The sequence below is a fragment of the Rhinolophus hipposideros genome (genome assembly GCF_964194185.1).
Source record: "Rhinolophus hipposideros genome assembly, chromosome: 6".
NCBI lineage: Eukaryota > Metazoa > Chordata > Mammalia > Chiroptera > Rhinolophidae > Rhinolophus > Rhinolophus hipposideros.
In genome coordinates, this window is record NC_138052.1 from 18,951,895 (window position 1) to 18,979,674 (window position 27,780).

At 35.5% G+C, this 27,780-nt stretch overlaps 1 protein-coding gene across 2 annotated transcripts in view; it reads left to right on the forward strand.

Moving 5' to 3' along the window:
- The window catches only part of THSD7B (thrombospondin type 1 domain containing 7B), an 815,330-nt gene that overhangs the window by 128,360 nt on the left and 659,190 nt on the right, over window positions 1–27,780 (forward strand). The gene's annotated exons all lie outside the window — the stretch shown is intronic.

The window sequence follows — 27,780 nt, forward strand, 5'->3', positions numbered from 1 at the left end:
CTCCCAAGTTAATGGGAAGTCTTCTCATTTTTCTGTCACTCTACTATAGGCTATTCTGGAATAGAAGGATGTTGAAATATGTTAATTTTGTAGTGATTGACTCAGTTAGTCTCTTTGAGCATGTGCTACAAAATCTGTCTATAATAGGTTTTGGCCAGGTTAAATTTAAAAAAAAAATCTAATCCAAATGCTCATTGGTTCTGTATGATTTGGGTCAAACTGAGCTATTGGATTAGTGATTGATAAGGGAATGACTTCTCCCTAGCAGTAGAAACATGAGGAGAAATTCATTTATGACCACATGGAAATATCTTCTTTCAACTTTTTTTTTTTTTATGGAAAAGTTTTGATATGTACCTTAAGTTTGAATTATTCCTAACTAGGAAAATATAGAATTCCATGCAAAGAAATACAAAAGTCAAAGACGAAAACAAGTCAGACCCATCAAAGTGGGATTGAAATAAGAATTAAAGACAATATCATTAATTCCTAGAGCAAAGATAAAAGCTTACTTTATAAATGTCTTCACAATCATGACTTTGGTACCATAGAGCACAATCTTGATTATAACCAAATAAGAAAAAAAAATCCAATCTTTTAGTTTATTGATTATGTATTCACTCAATTAATGTAATTATTTTAATATTTCAAAAAAGTTCTCCAAACTTTACAGTCATAGATGATATCTGTACTATAGACATTAGTGCCACAGATGATAACTGAGACCCAGAGAAATGTTTCAAAAGGTGTCGTTTTAACACCACTTATATTTTTTACTTTTTTTAATACTGTGCACTGTTAAAGTTTATTTTCTTAGCAAAAATAGGAATATGAATTAACCAGCTTGTCTTTTTGTGTCTTTTTCTCTTTAGAGTTTCTATGGTTACCAAATGGTGGTTAATGTAGGGAATCTGAAATGCTATTAGCCCCTTACATTGATCATTTTCACCCCAAAAGAGGAAAATAATTAGCTATTATGGAAATAGGTAGTTTTATCACCCAATGATGGATTTCATTTATGGATATACTTTACTACAAAAGTAATATAAGAAACAGTAAGAATAACATATGGATATGGGTTTTGTTGTGTATATACTTTTCCTCAGGGTTAATAATTTTTTAATTGAATGCAGCTGCTCAAAGATTTTTGTTGCTAAGTATACGCAGTATGTTGAAAAGTAGTGGCTGCATTTAAAAAATTTTTTTGAAAACCATTTGGAGCTAATGACTTAGCTATATTTTTAGAGAGCCTGTAAACGATAAAGATGCTGATATTCCATGCTAGGTAGGGTGATGGAGTGGTTCAGAGCACAGACATCAAGTCAGACTGTGTGCCTGTTACATGAAGCTCTGTGTGACCTCAGCTTTATGCCTTTGCTTTTTCATCAGTTAAATGGGAATACATGAGAACATCTATGTAATACGTATTCTATAGTACAACTTCAAAGTACATTTTCGGTACTCAAAGTAAATATTACATGATCAAAGTCATATTAGATGCTCAATTAATGCTACATTTTTGTTATAAAGTAGATGACACTTTAAGAGACTTATTCCCTGTGCTTCCGTCCTTCTGACACGTAGAATATAATTTTGTGTGGTTATATAAACTTGCATGCATAATAAATGTCATTGCTCTGAAAAGGTCATTTGATATTATGTTTCTTCACTTTAAATTTATTATCTAAAATAAGTATTTTTAAAATTTCCATTTAATTGCTTATCTCTAGTGGCATTTCTTCAAGCACCTTAGCTGCTTCAATATTGGACTTCTAATATTTTCCCTTGACATTTCCACTTATAATACTCTGCATTATTGTTTTCAAAGCAGGGGCTGTGGAGTTCTATCCAAAGCAATGGCCATGCAGAATGCAGTCTCAAAGCTTTCTTAAGAGACAAGAACGTGTGGCCTGTTTGGCCAAATGTGGGTCTGAACTTAGATGGGTCCATATGATTGACTTCTCCCATCTTTAGATGTGACATAAGAAAAAGCTACGATGCAAGTGACACCTTTATATTTGGTAATAAGTTCCAAAATATTACATTTTAATTCTTTTATTTGTCTTACATTGTCCTCAAAACAACCTGGGTTGTTGTACGTTGGGTAAGGATCTCAGTTTGTCCTATAAAGGAAGAAACTGAGTTTGACTAGCATAGATATTAAGTGATGGAACCCAGGGCCCTCTCACTACTTGAATTTTCGTTGTGCAAAGATCTTTGGTCTTCTGCTTTAGAATCTTTGAATTTTAAATTGCGTATGATGTTGCCATTATCAGTAGAGAGACTCATGAACCAAAAATATTACCATCTCTTTTGTGTTTCTTCAGATTTCATGTTAATCGGTTATCATTTTGGTGGTTGATGATCCAAATAAACAAATGTTTTATGTCAATGGAGGCTTCTCTTTACAGCATTCTATGCTGTTCTATTAGTAATTATTAGCATGGAAGGTAGATTATTTATAACAAAGTTCTAGAAATATAATTTATATACCAAAAACTTACCTATTTAAAGTTTATGTTTTAATTTTTTTTTACTACATTTACCAAGTTGTGCAACCCTCACTTCAGTCTAACTTTACAGTTAATCCTCATTTCCTCCCCTGCCCTAGCCAACCATTGATTTATCTTCTGTCTCTATAGATTTGCCTTTTCTGGATTCTGGATATTTTATATAAATGGAGTCATACATGATGTGTTTTTTTGTTTTTTTTTTTTTTGACTGGCTTATTTCACTTAGCATATTGTTTTTAAACTTCACTTACAGCATATGTCAATATTTCATTCCTTTATATTATTGACTAGTACGGTATTCTATTTTACTGATATAGATTTTTTTAATCCATTCATAAATTGATGGGCATTGGGTTGTTTCCACTGTTTTTGGCTACTGTGGATAATGCTACTATAAATGTACATGTGTACCTCGTGGCATGGACATATATTTTCATTTTTCTTGGTAGTGGGATTGCTGGATTGTATGGGAAATAAGTGCTTAACTTTTTTTTTAGAAATTGCAAACTATTTTCCAAAGTGATAATATCTTTTATATTCCTACAAGCAATATATGAGAATTCCTGTATTCCATATTCTTGCTAACAGTTATTGTCTATATTTTTGTTAAATTCGTTTTAGTGGGTGTGAAATAGTATCTCATTGTGGTTTTGATTTGAAGAATGATGTCTTTTCATGAATTTATTAAGCATTTGCATATTTTCTTTGATGAAGTGTGCATTCAAATACTTTTTGAATTTTTAAGTTGGTTTTATCTTCTTTTTATTGAGTCTCAAGTGTTCTTTTTTTGTTGAGGGAACAAGTCTTACTGGACACGAGATTTGCAATTGTTTTCTTGCAGTCTGTGGCTTGTCTTTTCAGTTTTTATTGTGTCCTTGTAGTGTAAAACTTTTGAATTTTGAAGTCCAATTAATCAATATTTTTCACTTATCAATTGTACTTTTGCTCCTGTAGCACAAAAATCTTTGCCTTATTCGAGTTCTCAGAGATTTTCTCCCATATTTTCTTTTAAAATTTTTATAGTTTTAGCTCTTACATTTAGGTCTGTGATACACTTTAAACTAGTTTTTTTTTTTTGTATGGTGTGGGTAAGGGTCTAAATTCATTATTTTTGCAAATGGATATCAAATTATACCAGCATCATTTGTTGAAAGGACTATACTTTTCTCATTGAATTGCCTTGGCATCTTTGTGAAAACCAACTAAACATAAATATAAGGGTTTATTTCTGGACTTTGAACTCTGTTTCATTGATCTATATGTCTGTCCTTGTGTCAGTTCTACACCGTTTTGATAATGAGACTTATCTTGATAACTGTATAATCAATTTTGAAATTGAGAGGTGAAAGATCTTCAACTTCGTTCTTTTAAAATATTGCTATTGCAATTCTGAGTCTTTTGAATTTCCATTTCCATTTTAGGATCAGACTGTCAATTTCTACATGAAAGCCTACTAAAATTTTCATAGGGATAATGCTGAATCTATAGATCACTTTAGAAAGAGTTGCCAGCTTAACAATATTGAATCTTCCAATCCAGAAACATAGAATATCTATGTCCTTTTTTCCCCTATAATATTTTGTAATTTTCAGTGTGCAAGACTTTTGTTAAGTTTATTCATAAGTATTATCCATTTTCAATGGAGTTGTTCTTTTAATTTCATTTTAAGATTATTCACTGGTAATAAAGTAATACAATTGATTTTTTATAGGGATGTGGTATCTTGCCGTGAATAGTTAGTAAGCTTACTGTTCAGTGATTAAGCTACTCCCTGATTTAAAATTAATGATACTAGGGAGCTATGTAGAATTTTCTGGACTTTCTATATATTAAATATAGGAGAAAAAGTTGCTTCCAGTACTTCCTGCTTAGCCAAGGCTCGTAGTATGTTAGAACTCACTTGGGATGTAATAGTGGGTTACTGAGCCTGTTAATGATCGCTGCCCCTCTCTCATCCAGGAGGTCTCTCCTAGTGCCTTATCATGTCAATAATCATTTTTGCAGCGAACAAATCAGTAGAACAAAATATCCTTTCAAGTACCAGTGAACCATGTTAGGAAAAATACCCTCAGTTAAATAAATAGACTAGCAGAACCTGGTCAATGTCTTTTAGCTTATAGTGTTGAGAATACCAGGTTTGAATGGAAAAGAGCTATTGTTATTCTGTTTCTTAAACTGTTTCAAGATCAATCTTGAAGTCTCTGTCTGGTGCTCTATACTTCTAACCTCTTGGGAGTTAAACATTTTATTGTTGTTTTAATATTTATCAATATTGTGTATTGTTATATACTTCAGCTACTATTGATCAATCAACTATATAGCATGAAGATGTTGCATTCTTAAATGTGATTTTAAAATTGTATTTTGACACTGTAATTTTTCTTCTGGGAACACATGCCCAATTGTCCAATTTTATTTGATAAGTCTGTTGGGCAATGTATTTCAATTAACATAAGTTGGTTTTATATAAGAACATGCCTATAGTTTCCAGTGTAGCACAGCTACATTTACTGTCTAGAAATGGTGGTGGGATAAAAAGTTCAAAAAAATAACAAGTAAGTGAGACTCTTGTTCATTGCATTTCAGTGTATTTATGTTACTGTTGTAAATGGGGTTCCTAAAATTGCTGGTGGGGAAATTGGAGGATTATGAATAACTAGACATTCATGTTTTTGATACTTCCCAGAATTTATATTAAGTTTAGAGAATAAGGAGTATTGTAACATGTATTAACATTCAATCACTGAATAATTTAAACAAAGCATGAATTCCGTAGTTGAACATGTTGATAATATACTGGTAGGTACTTAGCTGGCAGCTTTGGTAGTGCAGTTTCTTGCACAAAGCATGTCTTCTACTGCTAGTCATGAAAAATCACTTTTCAATTTAGAACTTAATAAAAACTTTCCTGATTCTAACACTAAGCTCTACTCCCTGTGCGATTAGTGGTTTCATTTCTTTCCCAGCAGTTGGGTAATGATTATGGCTCCAGATGCAGTGAGAGTGATAAAGAGATTGATTAATTTCACTTGAAAGGGCATATGCTCAAAGAGAATCCATTACAAACACCACGAATGAAGATCTGACATCTTTGCAGCCTAGAGGTGTGCCCTTGCTTGGTGTCCCATTGATGCTGAGAATAGGATCTCTACACCAATGGGATTTCTATCCACATAGTCTATCCAATACTGGGTCTTGCACAGAACCTAGTATGCATACATGTGTGTGAGTATGTCTGTTCTTGCTGCCTTTCTGTCTTTGTCATAAGCTACTTATGACAGTTAAAAAGGTTTCTTTGACTCTTTTACCCTAGGGATGCCTTTGAGCTGTATGTTATTATTGATCAATAGAATCAAGGTTGCCTTCGAACAAGGGCTTAATTTAGATCACACCGTGCACACACACACACACACACACACACACAGTACAATGAAACCTCACTATATTTTAGTGTGGAAAATATTTTGAATATTAAAGCAGTGTGACCATAAAGGAAAACATTTTATTACATTTTATAAAAAATAAAAAAAGGATCTGTTTATTTAATGCTATATCAGCTTACGTTTATTTGATACTTCCTATTTCCAAGGACACTGTTTTATCATAAATATATCTTTTCTATACCCCTCTCTTTCATTTTCATTCATTCTGTAACTTTTTAAATAAATACTTTTGACAATTTAAAACTGATTGAACCATTTAACTTTCTAAGAGAAAAATAAAACATTAAAAATGGTGGGCTAAACTTTTGATGAAAGGTAAGAATACAAGATTTTAGCATGGATCTTGAACTTAATGAGTTTTGTTTCTGCATCTATCAATGAGTAGGTGTGTGTTCCTGAATAAACAAAACACATGTATCCTCCTTTGGAAAGTGTCTCTTCTATATACATCTCTATCATAAAGCATGAGGTGAGAGAATGATATAAATTCCTGATGCTACTTAGAAAACTGTCATAACTTTTACTCAGTGCTTCTGTAAGCCTGTAAAGTGTTCTTTCTTGGATCTTCTGCTTGTTTTAATAGAGAAGTTTGGATCTGAAATGTCTTGGATTCTTTTTCTTGCCTTTTATACTTGAATGTTAAGATTCTATTCGTGTACCAAATAGTTCTAGGGCATTACTGTGTGCCAGGTGCTGTGCTGCGAGAGCTAGTAAGTGGAGCAAGACACAGCTCCTGTTTCAAGTAGGGAGCAGCCATTTACTGAATCTCAAAGAGTAGATCATGGCCCTCAAAAGGCCCATTCTGAAAGAACGCCCAGAAGGATTTCCCTCTAACTTCTATTGATGCAAAACTTTGGGTGTCAAGAATATATCCTTTCCTCAGTGCTTCTCATTTTTTTTAAAGCTCTAGAATTTTATCTGAGAAAGCCCATGTGCTTCCGGCTCATGAAATTCTGAAGTAGACAATAAGATCGGTCAAGGATGGTCCCTAGAAATAACTGAAAGGGGACATTTAAGGAGAATTTCATGGATATTTAAATACTGCTCAGCACTTAGGTTAATTTTTTTTAAATATTGGGGAAGTCACTGTAGCTCTTTTAAGTCCTTCTGATATTTGGAAGACATTTATTAGGGTGATCTTTGACAACGAGAGATTGCCCCAAGGAGTTAAAATTGTAACAACCAAGAAAGTAGCTGTGTTCTCACCAGGATTTATACAAATCAAGGATACTTAAAAAAAGTTTTTGAAAAACATTTCTCATTCAGTATTAAAGCCAGTGATGAATTAAAGGTAGGCTTTACCATCTCTTATTCCATCTTTGTTAGATTCTCTGATATGTTTGCCTAAGATTGATTTTGAAATTGATGAGCCAGCCTTCAGAGCAGGAGAATGATTTAATTATTACAGAACCCATGGCCCAAAATCAGATTTGAAGGTATGTTGAAACAATGTTCAGAATGAATTAGTGAACAAATGTAGAGTATTTGTCTCTGATATCTGATACCCACATGCTAACCTTTTAAAAGCGATGTATTTCCCTTTAGGTCTTTAAATACACATAAAAGGGTTGAATTTAGTGGTGCCTCTTAATTTGGGATGAGTTCACGTAAGTCTCACAGTGGAAATTCTGGGACTGAATAATAAATAGTGTAGAGCTTAGACAATAGAGGAGAGGACAAATGCAGGACATACTGAATTTATTAGGGAGCACCTTTTAGGATGATTAAAATAGCAGTCTGAACACTGATGTCAGTCCTAACACCAGAAATCAGCTAATGTACAACTTATTGTTTAGTAGTTTCAATGGCTACTGAGATTGTTTGGATCATTAGGAAGTGTGTATTTAAGGCCAAATTTTCATAGAATTTTAGAGATGGAAGGGACCTTGAAATCATTAAACCTGGCCTTCTCAATAACAGGCGAGGGCCAGGAAGACAGGTTGGAGCAACAGAAACAGAACTGGGATGTGGGCTCTAAGTTCATCTTCCTTTCCCTAGTTCACATTCTTCTCCTGCATGAATCTATGATGGAGAGGACCATAGCCTGGCTATAAGGGAGCACACGGTGGACTTTAGTGATATACATTCCACTTCATATAGTCCAAATAGTAGGAGGTCATTAAAATGGGATTAAAATCAGTGAATTCAGGTGCGTGTTCTCAGTCAGGAGAAAAATATAGAAGAGATGTCCAGAATGACTTGCCAGAAGGTTGGATTTCTCTCCCATCATTAGACAAAGGAGAAGCACCTGAGAGACTGGACCAGCGTTGGCAGCTCTGGAAACTGCTAAAGAGAAGTAACCACTTGAAAATATATACTTGGGAGCAAACTTCATTTTAAAATCAATGCCAAGAGTGGCCCACATTATAATTTAGTCCAGCACAGAGGCAATTCACGGTTGCATGAAACTGGTGTGTGGCTGAACATTGTTCTTATCAGTGTGTGAGTTTGGGCGTGTGCACCCTCTCCATGTCTCAGCATTTTCCTTCGCACTGTAGCCTGCTCTTCGTTTACTTGGTAAATGCTTATGTGGCATTTATTATGGTCCCTACCATGTTCTGTAAAAGTTATTGATAGCTACTCCAGAAAGCTTTTTCAAAATATGAGATCATATAATGTGCTAAAACACTTAGCACAGTGCTTGGTATGTACTAAATGCTCCATAAGAGATAAAACTGAGCTGGTATGGAACTGTTGGCGTAAGAAAACCAAGTTGGCACCTGGCTGAGGCTTTGCTGCAGTGGTCATCTCTGGCCTGGCCAGGACACTCGGGGTGGGGCCGCCGTGCTGAGGCAATGACAGTGCATCCCAGTTGAGGAGACACAGTGAGTGGTCTGGAGACCTCCAGGAACCTTCAGTGACTGGCTCTGGGGTCTCACTGGGAGGTAACTTTGGAACAAATAAAATAATTTGGAAATAGAAGTCAAAGAAAGCTGAGAGGGAAAAAAAAAAATTCTTGCTTCCAGCAAATGTATGTTCCATTTGATATAAATTTTTTTCATTCATCTGAAAACTTCTTCAGTGTATTTGGTCTGGGGATTTCTCAGATTCATACAGTGCTGGAGCTGGCACTACCTCCCATTTTGCAACTAAGAAAATTGAATCTGTGGGAGAAGTGAGTCTTTGATTGACTCCTTGGCCTTCATCTTCACATTTATCCATCTATCACGTTTATCCTCATAGCAGCCATAGGAACTTTGTAGAAAAGTCTTATTTTCCAATTCCATGTGGGTTGCCTACAGCAGTGCAGGAAATCATTGGTAGAGGTGAAAGCAAAATTCAGCTTTCCTGAGAAATACCCAGAATTGCTGGGTCATATGGTAGTTCTACTTAGAATTTCTTGGGGACCCTCCATACTGTTTTCCATAGTGGCTGCACCAGTTTACATTCCCAGCAGCAGTGCAGCAGCATTCCCTTTACTCCACATCCTCAACAACACTTTTTATTTGTTGATTTATTGATAATAGCTATTCTGACAGGTATGAGACAATAAGTTATTGTGGTTTTGATGTGTATTTCCCTGATGATTAATGGTGTTGAGTGTATTTCATGTGTCTATCAGCCATCTATATGTCCTCTTTGGAGAAATGTCTATTTATGTCCTCTGCCCATTTTTCAAAATCAGATTGTTTGTTTTTTTTTTTAATGTTGAGCTATATGAGTTTTTTTATATATTTTTGGATATTAATTCTTTATTGGGAATATAATCTGAAAATATCTGCTCCCATTCAGTAGGTTGTCTTTTTGTTTTGTTGATGGTTTCCTTCACAGTGTGAAAACATTTTAGTTCTAAGTAGTCCCATTTATTTATTTTTGCTTTTGTAGTCTTCGCCCTGGGAGACATATCCAAAAATATTGCAAAGACCAAAGTCAAAGAGTTTATTGCCTATTTTTCTCCTAGAAATTTTATGGTTTCAGATCTTACATTTAAATCTCTAATTCATTTTGAGTTTATTTTTATATATGTTGTAAGAAAGTGGTCTCTTTGAATGTTTGGTAAAAATGCAGACTTTTGTTTGTTGGGAGTTTTTTGATTACCGATACAATTTTGTTAGTAATCAATATGTTCAGATTTTCTGTTTCTTCCTGATTCAGTCTTGGAAGATTGCATGTCTGCAGAAATTATCTATTTCTTCCAGGTTATCCAATTTTTTGGTATATAATTGTTCCTAGCATTTTCTTATATTTCTTTGTATTTCTGTGGTGTTGGTTGTCACCTCTCTTTCATTTCTGATTTAATTTGGGTCCTCTCTCTCTTTTTTTCTTGTTGGGTCTGGCTAAAGGTTTATCAATTTTGTTTATCTTTTCAAAGAACCAGCTCTTGACTTCCTAATGTTTTTCCTGTTGCTTTTTCTAGACCCTATTTCATTTAATTCCTTTTTGGTCTTATTTCCTTCTACCTACTCAATGTGGGCTTTATTTAGTCTTCTCTTTCTATTTCCTTTAGGTGTAAGCTTAGATTGTTTATTTGAGATTTAAACACTAATTCAAAAAGATATGCACCCCTATGTTCTTTGCAGCATTATTTACAGTAGCCAAGATATAGAAGCACCCTAAGTGTCTTTTGATAGACGGATGGATAAAGAAGATGCTATACATGTGTACAAAGGAATATTACTCAGCCATTAAAAGGATTGACATTTGGGACAACATGGATGGACCTCAAGGTTATTATGCTAAGTGAAATAAGTCAGATAGACAAAGAAAAATACCACGATTTCACTTATAGGTGGAATCTGAAAAAAAAGTAAATGAACAAACAAAACAGAAGGAAACTCATAGATACAGAACGCAAATTGATGGTCACCATGGGGGAGGGAGGTTGCGGGGCTGGGTGAAAAAGGTGAAAGGAATTAAGAAGTAAAGATTTCCAGTTACAAAAATTGTCGCAGGAATGTGAGTACAGCATAGGGAATATAGCTGCTAATATTGTGATAACTATGTATGGTGTCAGATGAGTACTGTACTTATCAGGATGATCACTTCGTAGGGAATGTAGATGTCTAATCACTGTATCGTATACCTGAAACCTACATATCGTATGTCAACTGTAATTGAAAAATAAGTAAAAAAAAACCAGCTTTCCCGATAAGTGGTTGAGGGCAGTTATCATCATCTGATTTTAGTAGTGAAATTTTACAAAATTTACCTCTATCTTCATTTCTTTAATTGGCTGTCAAATGTTTGCAAGTATTTTACATGGTACTTAGCACATTCTAGGCTCTAAGGATACAATGGTGATTTCCTTTTCTCTACTCAGGGAGTATACCATCTAGATGGTGATATAGCATATAAATAGGCAATTGCAAAAAGAAAAGCTAACAGAGATATATCAAAAGCATCATGGAATACCAAGGTTATATGAGAAATATTGCTTTGAACATTGAAAAACTGTTGTAATAGTCTTTATACCTGGTTCCCTGCTAAGTGCTTCATATGAATTAATAGCTACATGTATAGTTGTTCTCCCTAATCATGACAGTACTTATTCTCTTTACCAATCTTAGTTAGAATGTTCTGGTATTAATATAATATTGTATATCAGGAATAATGAATCACTTATGGTTCTTGGCAGATACACCAATTGATAACCAATTTGAGACAAATTCATCACAACATTGAGACAAATTACCATTATGGATAATCTAAAATTGAGTGAGCATGTATTCTCGTGCAAAGACAGAACAGCAGTGAAAGTCAGATGGAAGAGGCTATCTGGGGCTAGCATCAAAGCCTCTTATTTTGGGGACAGGAGGGAGGCATGTAGGTGGCTCTGAATGTTGAATACCAGTGGGAGATACCAGCAGAATCAAGCTGTGGACGTTTACTTGCGTGGGCAGACCTGGAGATGTAGACTGAGGTTCTCACTTACTTGCTGGTGAATTAAGTGTACACATTCTAGCATATTTAACTTGGTCTTGCCTCACCTTCCTCCTCTGATTTACTTTTTGTGATGACCCCTTTTGTCATTTTCTTTTCATTTCTTAATTGAGGTCCCTAAAAATGTTCTTTATTTTCTCTTTTATCCTATTTGTTGTTGTTGTTGTTTGGAGTGAATTTTCAGGGGAATCTGAGATTGAGGGTAAACTCTTAGTATTCTATAAAACCTTATTAGAGTCTCCTAATTTTAAATTACCTAGTCTTCCAAAGTGTGTTCTGAATATTGGTTAGAAAGAAAAAGAATGTGTATGTATGTGTGTGTGTGCATATATATATATATATATATATATACACACATATATATATATACATATATATATAGAGAGAGAGAGAGAGAGAGGAAGAGAGGGAGGAATGTGGGAGTGTGGTAGTGAAGGGAGGTGTATGGTAGCAAAAGCACACACATTGATTTTCTTGTACTTGTAAGGTGTTTTCTAGAACAAAAGGAGGATTTATTTGAAGGGGGAGGTCACATAAGAAACCTGAGCTATTTTGGGATCATCATACAGCCATTATGGAAAATATGGTGGTTCCTCAAAAAACTGAAAATAGCACTACTGTATGATCCATCAATCTCACTTCTGGGTATTTATCTAAAGGAAAGGAAATCACTGTCCCAAAGAAATATCTGTATCCCCATGTTTATTGCAGTATCATTTATGATAGCCAAGACATAGAAACAACTTAAGTTTCTATCGACAGATGAATAAAGAAAATGTAACACACACACACACACACAGAGGAATACTGTTCAGTCATAAAAAGAAGGAAATCTTGACATTTGCAATAACATGAATGGACCTTGAGGGCATTATGCTAAGTGAAAGTCAAACAGAGAATGACAGATACTGTATAATCTCACTTATCTGTGGAACAACAACAACAAAAAATACAGAACTTTTTTAGGTAAGAAATGTTAAAAAGATTTTTGTATATATTTTTCTAATTATAAATGGACACAAAAGGAAGCATGGTATAGAATTAAGCAGTGTTCAAAGTTTATTCACTGAATCAGTAACAAGAGTGGAAATATTAATTATTTTTAAAATTCTAAGTTAAAATTTAAACTTTTTGTTTTCAAGTCTGTATAAGTGGATACATTTCAATCCATTAATTATTCACCTGTATTGGATCAAAGAAATGTTTGATAACTAAGAGAAAAATACAAAACAAAACAAGAAAATGGCAAAATGATAAATAAAGACCATGGGATAACTGTAATTCATTTTATGTCTAAATAACTAAAACTGCTATTATCTTCATAACTTTTATACCTAGAAGTAATTGACAATTTAATTTCATAAACTGTTTTATCAATTTACTGTGGTAGTGAAAGTTTACTTTTTAAAAATGATGAGAATTTATATTTTGTTTAAGTGAAATTGCAGTCATAATTATGGTCTCAAATACTGAAAAAAGTGTCTTTTTCCTCTTTCTCTTGAAAAGACAACTGCTGTATTTCACTGTCCTGCAAAGATTTCAGTTTGCAAGATTGTGTTTTTCCTCCTCAAGCTGAAAAATAAATGTCACCAACATTAAACAGCAGGATTTCTCCTTTGGTGCAATATTTTAGGTGATAGGGATGACACTAATAGTAGAGGAAATTTGACATAGGTTATATCCGATGAAAAGACATTTATCTGAAGTTTTTATATTTGCATGAAATACAGTATCTTAAAGTTCTCAAAATTGAGTGATTCAGTTTTCATTTAATCTTTTCAGGGAATTTATTTGACAACTTTGATTTAAACCACTTCATGTTTTTTAATAGTTTTAATTTTTGTTTGTTTGTTTTGTTTGAGAAATGTTGAGTATGGCTGCCAAAATTTGCTTTTGAGGCTCATTTAAAAAATCTCCAGAGATACATAAGATGCTGTTCATGCACAAAATTAATAGTACATGAGAGCAATCTTATAAAAGTTCCAACAAAATGTACTAGAAATAATAGCAACAATTATAGTTATGTTCATTGATCAGTTATTACATCCCTGATTGCTTATGTATGCTTCATTTCACTGAATCTTCAAAAATATCACGTGATATTATTATCTCCATATTACATCTGAGGAAACTGATTCACATAGTGAGATGAGTAGCAGAGCTGGAGTTTGAACTAGGATATTCTTAATAATAAACTGGTGCTCCTAAACCAGTGCTTTTCAAAATGGAGCACTGAGCCTCCAGGCGGGGGCCATCGTGAAGCTTGAAGGCTCATTTGGAGGAGAAAACCTCCTCTGGGAGCCCTGAGTCTATATGTCATCCACATGTGTGTCCATCATACCTGCTTATTGAATGGACAGGTATAGGAGAACATAACTGGGATGAATGACATCACACCTTAGTTACTGTGTTTCCCTGAAAATAAGACCTAGCCAGACAATCAGCTCTAATGTGTCTTTTGGATTAAAAATTAATTTAAGACCCGGTCTTATTTTACTATAAGACTTAATCTTATATACTATACTATACTATATTATACTATAATACTGGGTATGGTGTAATATAATATAATATAATATAATATAATATAATATAATATAATATAATTAGTATAATAAGTATAGTATAATACAATATTGGATCTTATATTAATTTTTGCTCCAAAAGATGCATTAGAGCTGATTGTCTGGCTAGGTCTTCTTTTCCGGGAAACGCAGTAATTGTGTTGGCCATAACAACTGAGTGAATTGGAGCTTTCTATATGGGGAAAAAGTAAGACATTTTGAGGCATGGGTATTGAGGATTATGTTTTCTGAATTCATAAAAATGGGATATGAATTAATAAGTAAACTTATGAGAATACTGGGGCAGGTTAATTGAAAGTGGACTGTCTAGAAAAATGCACCCGATTTGTCCCTTTATATTATGGCACCGGAGTGTAGGACAGGAGCAGAATGTGCAGTTTAGATGCCTACAAGATGGTGAGATGGGGGAAGGTTTGGAGAAATGAGGGGTGAAAGGTGAGAAACGAGGCAGAGAGAAAGACGGGAAGGACAGCAATATAACATTCCTCGTTCTGTCCATCATTAATGATGGCTGGTACTTCACTGTTTGCATTCCTAGAATAGAAAACCTTTGAGAGCAAGACTACTTCTTACTCATCTTTGTATCCTTCACAGTTTTGATTATAGAGTCTTGTTCAGTTTTGAGCTCAATAAATGGGAAAAGAAGAATGACTGCATGACAAAATGCACACATGACTTTGGAAATTCCAGTTTGAGCTTCTGTTTATCTTAGCAACCTTGAATACTAACTGGGTTGTATCTAACATGGTCCAAAATTGTATTGAAAATAAAAGGGACAAGTGGATGGCATTATTGAGGGCTTGTGAATATGTCCCAGCAATGTTCAAAAAGAATAAATCAGTAGATTCTACATGACGTTTTAGTATTCGTAATATTGCCAAACTATGTAAGTCCTGTTATGTTTTTACTGATTGTTTTGTTCTGGTTTTGGTTGTTACTGTTCATTTTTCTGCATGATTTCCTTGGGGGGAGGACACAAATTACTGGCATAATGGGGCGACTTGCTGAGTAGAAAAGCATAGGAGGAAGTGTTGTTGGCAGGCAGAAAAGGCAGTCATATTCTTAAGTGTATATTGACTGCAGGAGCCCCTCTGGGGTCTGTGGGGAGGTTTCTACCTTGGTTTGAACTACTTGCAAGAGCTCCTGGGGCTCCCAGGGAAAGAGAAGACAAATAGTATGTCTTTCTGGAGAAACTCTGCCAGGAGGAAGAAAACAACTTGAACTACAAATAATCTAGAACTGAGTATAGACTAAGAACAGTGTTATGTAAAACAGAGGTACAGAGCAGGAGGGCAGCCCAGAGAGATTAAAGAGAGTTCAAAGAGGAAGGACTGAGAAAGGTCAGTGTGCAAATGGCTCTGGAATTAGTCTTGTTCCTGGTGGTGTCATTCTAGAATGTGGCTCACTTTTAAGGATAAGGGGTTAGTAATCTTCATGTGGGACTGTATGATACCAAGATATGTTTGAGAACTAAAACAAGTAAGTTGAACCTCAAGAAGGTTTTCTTGTTTTAAAAATGTCTTGTTTTCTAACGTGCATGGATTTTGTGGTTATTGACGTGGTACAGGCAACTTCATTAGTCAAAAATTAATGATCCTGAAGCATTTATGAAAGTTATGAGAATATTTATTTATTCAAAGGCTTTATAATATATGAGGGAGAAGCAAAATGCTTTGCATATACAATTATGAGGTTCTGGAAATATACAAACATGAGTTCGAATGCTGGCTCTGCCATTTGCTAATTATATAATGGGGCAAATTACTTAAATTCTCTATGCCTCACTTTATGTATAAATTGGACTTTATGACATGGGATTGTAAGATCCAATGAGATAATACATAGCTCATGCTTTATTCTGTAACAAGTACATAATAAAGCATAAGGGATGATGATAAAAGAATTGGGGGAGATAGTAATTTTGGTCAGTAGTCCACTTTAGGCTCACTTTTGGTAAAGGCACATATTATTCTGACCTTTGAAGGCAGGCAAATTTATGTTTTGCTTGTGGAAATCTTTAATGTTCATACCCACTGAGAACATTTAGAGTGGTGATTATGTTGATATGACCCATATTCACATTGAAATTGCTCTTTAAATGCTATTCATTAATAATTCTTTGATCATCTTTCTGTTTAACAAAATTGATAAAATTGCTTTCACTGTTTCTTTCTAATAAAAACCTTTTGGTGTTCCTCTGGAGATTTTATTGATAAACTCTCCCTTAAGCATACATCCAAATTAAATGTGAGAACCTGCAGCTAAAAGAAATTGCTTCAAGGCAATGATTCACTAGGATGAAAAATCAATAGCAGTTTCATTAAGGAAGGAAAGATAGTTTAGACATACTCCTACCTAGCTTTCTTCTTACTGAAAGGAACAATTGTTGATTATATCTTTCCTTTTATATGTAATGTTCATATCTTAGTAACATGGTTGCTGTATAGTAAGACTGTACGTGTCCCTTCAGATCTGCTAGGTTTCTTGAATAGAGCTAGTTTTTTACAGTTTGAAAAATTGACACACATTTAAAGTACTATTTCTTTAATAATGTATGCCATGCTGAGCCTGCTAAATACAAGTGAACACTTTACAGCCACCAAATCCTACTGATATATTTGAGTTAGTTAAATTCCAAATTTCTTGCTAAGCATATGCTTTAATTCTTCTCCTCTACTGCTTGGTTGATAGCTAGAGGAGGAGATGGACAGGTAGATAAAAGCACAAATGGGTGGTGGAAGGCATGAAGGGAGTGGGGAGGAAGAAAGGAAGGGAGGAATTAAAGAGTTTAGCATAGGGGTGTGTGTGTTTTCCAGTGTATGATCCTAGGCAATTTAGTCATGCTTTCTCTGCCTCAGTTTTATCACTGGTCAAAAGGTCATAATAACACTTACCACCTCAGAGGGCTGTGAAGATGAAAATGAGTTATGTGAAGTATTGCTCTCAGGGTCTATAACATGATAGGTACAATATGGCTACCGTGGCTCCCCGAAACTAAGACTTAGATGGACAATCAGCTCTTATGTGTCTTTTGGAGCAAAAATTAATAAGACCCGGTCTGATTTTATTATAAGACCAGGTATAATATAATATAATGTAATATACTATACTATACTATACTATACTATACTATACTATACTATAATATAATACTGGGTCTTATTTTACTATAATATAAGATAGGGTCTTATATAATATAAGATTGGGTCTTATATTAATTTTTGCTCCAAAAGACACATTAGAGCTGATTGTCCGTCTAGGTCTTATTTCTGGGGAAACATGGTACGTAATTTTGAGCTATATTATTAGTAACATCGAAACAAGATAAAGAGATAAATGAAATTTTAAGATGCCATTTTCTAAGATGGGAGTTAGGTGTTTGGGTTATAAAATGCCGCCCAAACAAGATGGTTTTGTCTCTAGGGAGGGATCTTAGGTAGGTGAAGTGCAACTATATCCATGCAATAGAGTGAGGTATCAGTCTTTTTTAAGACATTTAGGTACTGAGGAAACATTCATTTGGGAACCACACTGTGCTCTCAGCTGAGGTAAGGGACTTAAAATTTTCTTTTCCAAAGCAAGGTGACATGGTTAGTTTTTCACAGTGTAGAAATAATCAGGACACTCAGTGCAGAGATAGAGAACTTTATCATAAACTGCTGCGTGTCCTATATCAGGTGTAAATGTGGTGATAGGATGTTTTCCCTGAAATAGCAACAGGTAACATGAGTACAAAAGAGTGTTTCAGTGACTTTACTATAAAATGCTATTTCAGAGTCTCAAGAGTTTAACTAGCCGAATCAGTTTTTACTGATATGTCTCTCAAGACTTGTGAGATTCACTCAGTAATAATGAAATATAACTGCTAACATTTACTAATTTTTTAAACAATCAGGCGCTTTTTCAGTTGCTTTGCATGGATTTTATATTATTTTGTCTCACATGAGTTGTTAGGCACTTGGTGCTATTAGTATTTTGTTTGTACATCTAAAGACTGAAGCACAGAGAGGATAAGTACCCAGCCCAATGTCACACAGCAAGTCAGTGGCAGAACCAAGATTCAAACCTGCTTTGAACTTCAGAGCCTAGGTCACAAACTCATGCCTTATATAATAAGTGCTTTGTAACTTTTTGTCAAGTATGTGTACTTGAAGGACATATTAAAATAATTTCGAAAATAACCAACCATCTCTTTTCCTTCAGGTATAAAAGGAGATAAAGAGCCACTTTATCTCACTTTACTTACTTTGCCTAATAATTGTTTAATTTCTTTCTTTTTATTCTAAACTTTGCTGAAGGGGAGAAGGAAAGGGCAGGTTTTTATTTTGTCTGTTTTTGTAAATCCACTTTTAGCTACAAAAAAAAAAAAGTGTTGGAAGAGCAAATTTCAATGTGCTTGTTCGATGTGAGATTGTTTTTACTGTCTGTGGCCTGTAGAAAATTGGGTGGAAAAAGCATGTACTAATTATTGCCTATGATAGTCAATGGGAATATTTCGTCAGCTTGTTTAGGTTGAACCTTATGGCATTGAAAGGACTTGGTGGCTGCATGCCCCAGGTGTGGTTAAAAAAATGTTCTATTTATGGAGAACCTACCATGCCAGGTGGAGTAGTCAATATGTGTCTACTCATTTCCTTACAACAACAATGCAAAAAAGGCACATTATCCCTGTATTGCCGGTGAGAAGAGCCAGGCATACGGGAGTTCAGAAATTTGCACAAATCACACAGCTCATGAGCAACAGAGCTCAGTTTTCACCTCAGATCTCTGGGACTTACGCCACTTTCCACCATCTAACTGCCTTCTATCGTAGTCCAAGTGTGTAATCTAGAAAATGCTGTGTCCTCATTGCTTCTTGCTAGGCCTGAAGGGCAACGTCCAGCTCCTGTATTTCCCTGAAAATAAGACCGTGTCTTACATTAATTTTTGCTCCAAAAGATGCATTAGGGCATATTTTTCAGGGAATGTCTTATTTTTTCATGTACAACAATCTACATTTATTCAAATACAGTCATGCCATCTTCTGGAATATCTTCATAACGTACTAACTGTGTCCGCCTGGCTGACAATCTTCACGGGCGCTTATTTTCAGGGTAAGTCTTATTTTTGGGGAAACACGGTCATGTGGTTTTTCTGGAGTCTCACACCTTCATTTGCCGCATTTTGGATCCAGGTAGTTCAGCTGTGTGAAGACTTCTGTGCCACTGCATGTGGCTTTGCTGTGCACTCACAGGGCAGGGTGAAGGCAGCAAATAACACTTAGTACTTTCTAGTGGAAAAGGGCCTGCATCCTCATACTGCTTGTCATGAATCTGCGGTTTGATTTTTCAGTAATGATGCTGCGTTTCTTTGAATCGACCTCAGGGCCTCTATCTGTAGAATCTATAATTAGAGTTTTCCAGCCTATGTTACAGGTGGCCTCATTATGAGTCTCTAAAAATAAAGTTTGTAGAATTATCTAGAATAGTAGCATTCAAATTGACACTGGTTTGATCGATCTTGCATAGGAAGAGATTTGTATAAATAAATAATCTATTAATTTTCATGAGGAACATTATTGACTGTGGTATGATTTTTACAAATGATGAAATTCGGTTTGAATTTATATGAAATCTTCTGTTTGAAATAGTGCTATTACCATTCCTAACTTTGTTTCTGTTCTCCTAGTTCCCGTTAGTACATAGAAGTGTATCGTGCTGCCACAGTGTTGTTTGTAGATAGTATTTAGCTTATTGAAATAGTATACTTTATTGGGCTCTTTCAGGGGGAATGGGTGAGGCTGATTGCTGCATGGTTTTGTCTATGGACTCCCAATGCCAGCTCTTGTCTAATTGAGCTAGTGATCAGCTTACATTTATTGAGCTCTCAGCTGTGGGTGGGGTGGGACGAGGCATTTTAACCAGAATTGAGCATCTGCTCAGTACTTAAGTAGCATGTGAGCCTCCAGACTCTGGCTAGACTAATGGACTCTCCACCATGTCTCTGATATTGAACAGTGATTAGTACACAGATTGGGGCATATTTGGTTTCAGTTCAGTCTGTTCCCACAGATGAGGCCTGAGTATGATCACATCGTATAAATTATTTAAGGTGCAGCGTCTATGTAACCTGAGCCATAAGTAAAAGTTGGCCCACCGTCTGTTCTGTCATCCTGGAGGACTCTTTATTTTCCAAGGAAATAGTCCATCTTGTGAACTGACATCATTAGAGTCATAAAAATTCAAATGCGCCTTGAGCAATTTCTTTACTTTGGCATAAAGTCTCAAGTACAATATCCAAAAGCTTTACATCCTTTAACTGAAATATAATGGCTAGGGTTAGATGGAAGACGTTTCTAGAACAGTAACGCAGTTCTAAAACAGTGTTACTAGTTGTAGTCTGAAGAAATTTGAATCGTAAACTCCATTAATTTCCACTGATTCTGAAAAGTTCAAGTTTTGTTTTTATTTGTGAATTTAGTTCGACTGTAAATATATTTAGCATAGACTTTTTGGGAAGACGAAATTGACTAGAGATGGTGCTTGTACAATCTCTTTGGTGTGTATGTGAAGAACTCTGAATCTAGAAACAAAATTGACTCGTTGAAGGTCATGCGGTCGGAACCAGAACCCAAGTCCCCTAACTTCTGGAGGAACCTTTATGTCATATCGTCTCCCAGCTATGTAAGTCTATTTTAGTAAAGAAGCCAAACCTAGGTCTCTTTTCATGTTCACTTCCCCACTCTGGTTTCAGCAAGTTGGAAATAGAAAAGAAAAGGGGAACTAAATCCATCTCCCCTTTTCTCTTGTTGAATCACCTTGCTATTAATAAATATAGTTGCAGCATCCTATTGGTTCTTATCCTTGTCTGGATAAGACCTGTTCCTTGAGCCTGTCCTCATGTTTCCTGAATGTATAGAAGGGGGACATTGGGGTAGGCTGTGGCAAGTAGCAGCATCCGGGAAGTTACTGGTCTGATAGTTACTAACCAGCAGCTGCTAATGGGTTTACAAACCCCACTCCTGAGAGGGAAGGACAGCAGAAAGTGTCCAGAGCTTTGTTTCTGCTCTGTGACAGAGGTTCTGAATTTGAGCTGCGGGGTCCAGACTGGGGAACCTCGCGTCTTTAGTGTTTTTCTAGAAGCGCCACTTTAAATTGGCTACCCGATTGAAAAAAAATACGTAGACTCGACCAGTGGAGTTAAAAGGGACTCTAGTTTCTTCAAATTGGGATCTTCCCTTTCTTAGTATATGTCTAGCTGTCATCTGACCTTGGCAAATAAAGCAGGCAACTCCTCCTGACACTGGGACGCCCTGGAGTGTGAAAACTGTGACTGGGAGTGCTGGCCTTTATGTGGCATTCTCTTCATGGAGGCGTTTTATACTTCAGGTCTTTCTTGTTATGCACTCAACTTAGAACTCCTTTAAAAAGTGGCTTTTCCTTCTGGTCCTTTTAAGTACTGCTTCCCAGGCCCCAGACTGAAACAATTTCCCAAATGATGAATATCTTAAAAATGCATGCAGTTTAGGACAGTGGTAGTAAATAATTGGCAACTCAGTAGCTTTAGTCCTTTTTATCCTCAAAGCCCTTAGCTAAAGATGGCACTCGCATAAAGCAGTCACAAAAGAAATAGTTTGCTTAAAACAGCAAAATGGAGAGTGCATTTTTTTCTCCTGCCAAAATACATTCGTGGTTATTTCCTGGTGATTAGGACTAGCCTCTGGCAGCACCAAAGGAGGCAATTTTCCTTGCAGTGTTCCCTCTCCCTTTCTTGTCTATACTTCTTTTAATCTTGCTACAGTCTGCTTTGTAGGAGCCTGGCTTGCTTCATTCTGATGACCCAGATCCAATTATGTTAACGACTGTTTGTAAATTGCTTCTCATCGAATGCTTCCCTCCCAATCAGTTAATTCTAAATGTGCCATATCTTAACCCAAAGGACTAAGTGGACAATTGTAGCAGGCAGCCTTGTCCAAATTGAAGTTTAGGAGGCTTTTCATTTTGGGAGCCCACAAACAACACCCTGTAGACAAGCAGCTTACTCTGCGTATATGCAAGACTACTTCTATATACAGCATATACTGGATTTCATTTCTCTTACATGGTCAGGCTATATGCCAGGTATGAGGTACTAAGCTAAAGAAAGTGGAAAGCATAGTTTGATTGTAAAGAATGTAGAATGTTTGGAATCTATTCCTGATTTACCAATTATTGGCAGTACTGTCTTAAGGACAGGATGGTAATTTCAGTTCAGCATTTCCTTGATTTTTCTAGGTTTTTAGGATTTCTAACATTTTCTTAATTGTAGAATTACTTAGCTTGTTAATGGAAAATTATTAGCTGATGGAATTCATGAAGCCTTTGTTTTGTAAACCATTATTTGCAAAACAGAGCACTGTAGTTTTAATTACAGTCCGTAGAGCAATTGAGCCAAATTGTACCCTGTCCCTGGATTGTGAGATCTCAAAGGTCCCTTATCTTTCTGACTAGTTATCATTTCACACAGAGATGTCTAGTTTCCTTAGAAACTTCCCAGGTGTAAAGATAGGTTGGAGAAATTGGAGCCTGGGTAGCTTTTGTGCTTTTTAGTATTCATTTCTACTAGTTTTTACTATCTAATCTCAGGTATGCTTTTATACATATTAGCAAAGGAATAAAAAGCCCCAGTGTTCTCTGCAATATCCTTATACTTCTCCTTCACTGTATTGCTCTTGGTTCTTGGGTACCTGCCCCCACCTCTGGTGGCCATGAGCAATAAAGTACAAGGTGACTCTCTATCCAGCATCACTTTTACCTTAATCCCCATTTGGCTGCCTGGTCCACTGTTGGTCTCAGTATGCATGGCTGCCACAGCTGTTCTGTCACCAGAATGGACTGATGCCACACAGTATTATAATATGTCATATAATTATATATCATAATGCCCTCCCTTCTTTCCCCACCTGGTTCTCCTGGGACCATGCCCTTCCTACTCCCTCCTCTCCTTAATCAGTTTGTCTGGGCTGGAAATCTTGCTATGTCTAGCGTTTTGAAGATGGCAGAAAGGAGAAGAGAGGTATGTCTAACAAAGGTACATTATTTTGGAGGGAAGCATCCACTTAATTGGCCAGGATGTAATTTCCAGTTGATAATGTTTTCAGCCTATCAACCAGAAATTATACCTAAAAAAAAGTAATAAGCTCCCTTATCTGTGTTTCCATTTTCAGCTTCTTCAGTGAGCTGGAAATACCGATGTGAGACATACATTCCGTTTGCTCTACTTGATGGATGAACCCTTATTTGCTACGTTTAACTTTCAAAGTAGATAACCTTGACAGAACTATATATTTTTCTAAAATAAAACTCTGTAATGCCCTCTTTTCCATGACTAGACTCTATTTTCATCAAGCTGGCTATAGCACACCTTTCTATTAAAACTTCAAAGCCAAACTTTTAACTCTCTGATTTGTCCATCACTTTCTTTTACCCCAGTTGCCTTTCCTCGGTGTATGTTCATGTAGTTTATGTGTATGTCGATATGTCATCGTTTTGTTTTGTTATGTTTTTAGAATGTCTGTTTTTATTGTGATAAAATTTGAAATTTTAAACCGTGAAATTTACCATCTGAACCAGTTCTCAGTGTACAGTTCAGTGGTGTTAAGTACATTCACACAATTGTGCAGCAGATCTCCAGAACTTTTTCATCGTGCCACACTGAACTTCCGTACCCACTAAACACTTATTCCCCATTCTCCTGCCCTCCGTTCCAGGCAACCAACCACTTTCTACTCCCTGTGTCTATGATTTTGGCTTCATTAGCTATTTTGTATCAGTGGAATTATACACTATTTATCCTTTTGTGACTGGCTTATTTTGCTTAGTAAAATATCCACAAGGTTCATGCATGTTGTAGCATATGACAGGATTTCCTTCTTTTATGGGGCTGCATAATATTCCATTGCACAGATATTCACATTTTCTTTATCCATTTATCTGTTGAGGGATGTTTGGATGACTTCCAACTCTTAGCTATTGTAAATTGTGTTATGAGGAACATGGATATGCAGATATCTCTTCAAGATCCTGCTTTGAATTCTTTTGGATTTATACTCAGGAATGGGATTACTGGATCATATAGCAATTCGATTTTTAATTTTTGAGGAACTCCCCATTCTCGTTTTCCATAATGGTTGCTCCGTTTTATATTTCGACCAACAATACAGAAGGGTTCCAACTTCTCTACACTCTTGTCAACACTTGTTATTTTCTGTCCTTCCAATAGGGCCATCCTAATGAGTTAACTGATATCTCATTTTAGTTTTGATTTGCATTTCTCTTAGGACTAGTGATGTTGAGCACCTTTTCATATGCTTGTTGACCATTCTTCTTTTTCTGGAGAATTGTCTATTAAAGTCTTTTGTCCATTTATTAAAAAAAAATAGTTATTTGTTTTGTTGTTAAGCTGTAGAAGTTCCTTATATATTATGAATATTAACCTCATATCAGGTATATGATTTGCAAATATTATCTGCCATTCTGTATGTTCATTGCCTTTCCACTCTATTGTTTCCTTTGAAGCAAAGAAGTTTTTAAGTTTGATGTAGTCCCATTTGTCTCTTTTTGCTTTTGTTGCCTGTGCTTTTGCTGTCATAGTCAAGAAATCATAAAATACAGTGTCCTGAAGATTTCCCCCTATGTTTTCTTATAGGAGTTTTATTATTTTAGTGCTTACATTTAGGTCTATAATCCATTTTAAGTTCATTTTTGTATGTAGGATAAGGTAAGGGTCTGACTTCATTTTTTGCAAGTGGATATCTAATTTTCCCAACATTTTTGTTGAAGAGATTGTTCTTTCCCCATTGTGTAGTCTTGGCCTGCTTGTGGAAAATCGTCTGGTTGTATATACACAAGTTTATTTCTGGTTTCTCTGTTCTGTTCCAGTGGTCGATATATCTGTCATTACAGCAATGCCAATGCCTTAATTACTGCTACTTTGTAGTGGGTTTTGAAATCAGGAAGTGTGAGGCTTCCAAATTTGTTCTATTTCAATATTGTTTTATCTATTTGGGGTCCCATGTGATTCCATATGGATTTTAGGATTTTTTTTTTTATATTTCTGCAAAAAGTGTCACTAGAATTTTGACAGGAAGTGCATTGAATCTGTAGACTGCTTTTGGTAGCATGGATATTTTGGTAGCATAACATTAAGTCTTGCAATACACAAGCATGGGGTATCTTCCCATTTATTTGACCATCTTCAATTTCTTTGCGCGATGTTTTATAGTTTTTATAAGTCTTTCACCTTCTCATTTAAATGTATTGCTAAGTATTTTATCCTTTTTGACACCTTACAGTAACGGGATTGTTTTCTTAATTTATTCCTTGGATTGGTTATTGTTAGTATATAGAAACACAACTGAATTTGTGTATTGATTTATATCCTGTATCTTTGCCGAAATTATTTATTAATTGTAACAGTTTTTCTTTCTTTCCTGTGGAATCTTTTGAGATTTCATCATACAAGATCATGTCATTAGTGAACAGAGATAATCTCACTTCTTCTTTTCTGTCCCGACCCGCGGGACACTACACGAGGGACCCTGAAGCACCTAGAAGGGAGGAAAATGGGAGACACAAAGACCGGAGACAAGACAGGAGTTCTGATCAAGTCTCTCTTTATTGCAGCTCAATCATGGGTTATATACATAAGCAGGGTTGCCGCAGGCCAGCGTTCTTAAGCCATCTGGACACACCCTACAGAATGTGGGTGTTATTTAAAGACCCAAGTAACTTCCTCTATCTCATGCTTCTCAGTCATGTGATGGTTCCTTACAGGCACCCGCCCTCTACACTTTTCTACTTTGGATGCCTTTTATTTATTTTTATTATCTAATTACTCTGGCTAGGACTTCCAGTACTATGTTGAGCAGTAGTGGTGAGAATGGGCACCCTTGTCTTGTTCCTGATCTTAGAGGAAAAACTTTCAGTCTTTTGCCATTGAGTATGATGTTAGGTGTGGGCTTTTCACATATGGATTTTTATTATGTTGAGATAGTTTCCTTCTATTCCTAGTTTGTTGAGTGTTTTTATCATGAAAGGATGTTGAAATTGTCAAATGCTTTTTGGACATCATTTGAGATGATCATGTGGTTTTTGTGCTTCATTTTGCTGATATGGTGTATTACATTGATTCATTTTTGCATGTTGAACCATTCATGCATTCCACATGTAAATCTTACTTGATCATGGTTTATAATCCTTTTAATGTGCTGTTGAATTAGGTTTGCTAGTATTTTGTTGAGGGATTTGCATTAATATTCACCAAGGATATTAATCTGTTTTCTTATTGTGTCTTTGTCTGATTTTAGTATCAAAATAATACTGGCCTCATAGAATGAGTTTGGAAATGTTCTCTTATCTTCAATTCCTTGAAAGAATTTGAGGAGTACTGGTGTTAATTCTTTTCTAAATATTTATTTTAATTCTCCAGGGAAACCATCTTGTCCTGCGCTTTTCTTTTTTGGGAGTTTTTGATTTCTTCTTCAATCTTCTTACTATTTACATATTTAAAAATATTAGAGACACAACTTTCTTGATTTCTGCTCCCGCCTGAACACACAGAACATGTATTTTATTGCTTTTGTTTTCGAAGTAAAGGGATACGACAATACTCCTTTAAAAGTATAAAATAATTTAGGAATGCTAGGCAGAATATTGTAAGTTTTTCTAATACTCTCACTCTCCTTCCTTTCTGCAAATACTGTTTGATTAACTTAATCAGAAAACAAACAGACAATAATAACAACAACAACAAGAAACAACAACAAAAAAGATTAGGTAAAATCTCTCTCCACTTTTACAGTCTCCTTGCCGCTGCATTTGCTTGTGTATGTATTATTCCCCCCTTTCCCTCATATCTGAGGCAGGCAGGTGGATCCCTCTTACTGTTTTGGTCACATCCCTTCCCATGGAATCTCCATCCTGATCAACTCTCTTTATTAACTTGCTCCAATAATTGGTAGAACTCTCTTCTTATATTGACTTTATCACTATGTTTCCCTGTTTCCTTTTCTGCTGTTTATCTTCGACTCTTAAAAAAAAAATCCTTTTCAACCTTCTTTTACCTCTCTCTCCTACTGGTATTTCTACAGTCAAATTTTGAAAGGCTGTGGTAGAAAGAGCAAGTTTGAGATGTGATACTACAATAGTGTGAATTCAACATTTTGCTCCCATGCTCACTTGTGATGTTGGACAAGTTCCATAAATCTTTAGAGTTACTTTCTTCATTTAAAATAAACATAACAGCAATGATAATAACTCCCTTGTAAAGTTGGAATTGAAAGATTATTAAACATACATGTTTGTCTTGACCTTCCTTGATATCTCTGATGCATTTGACACC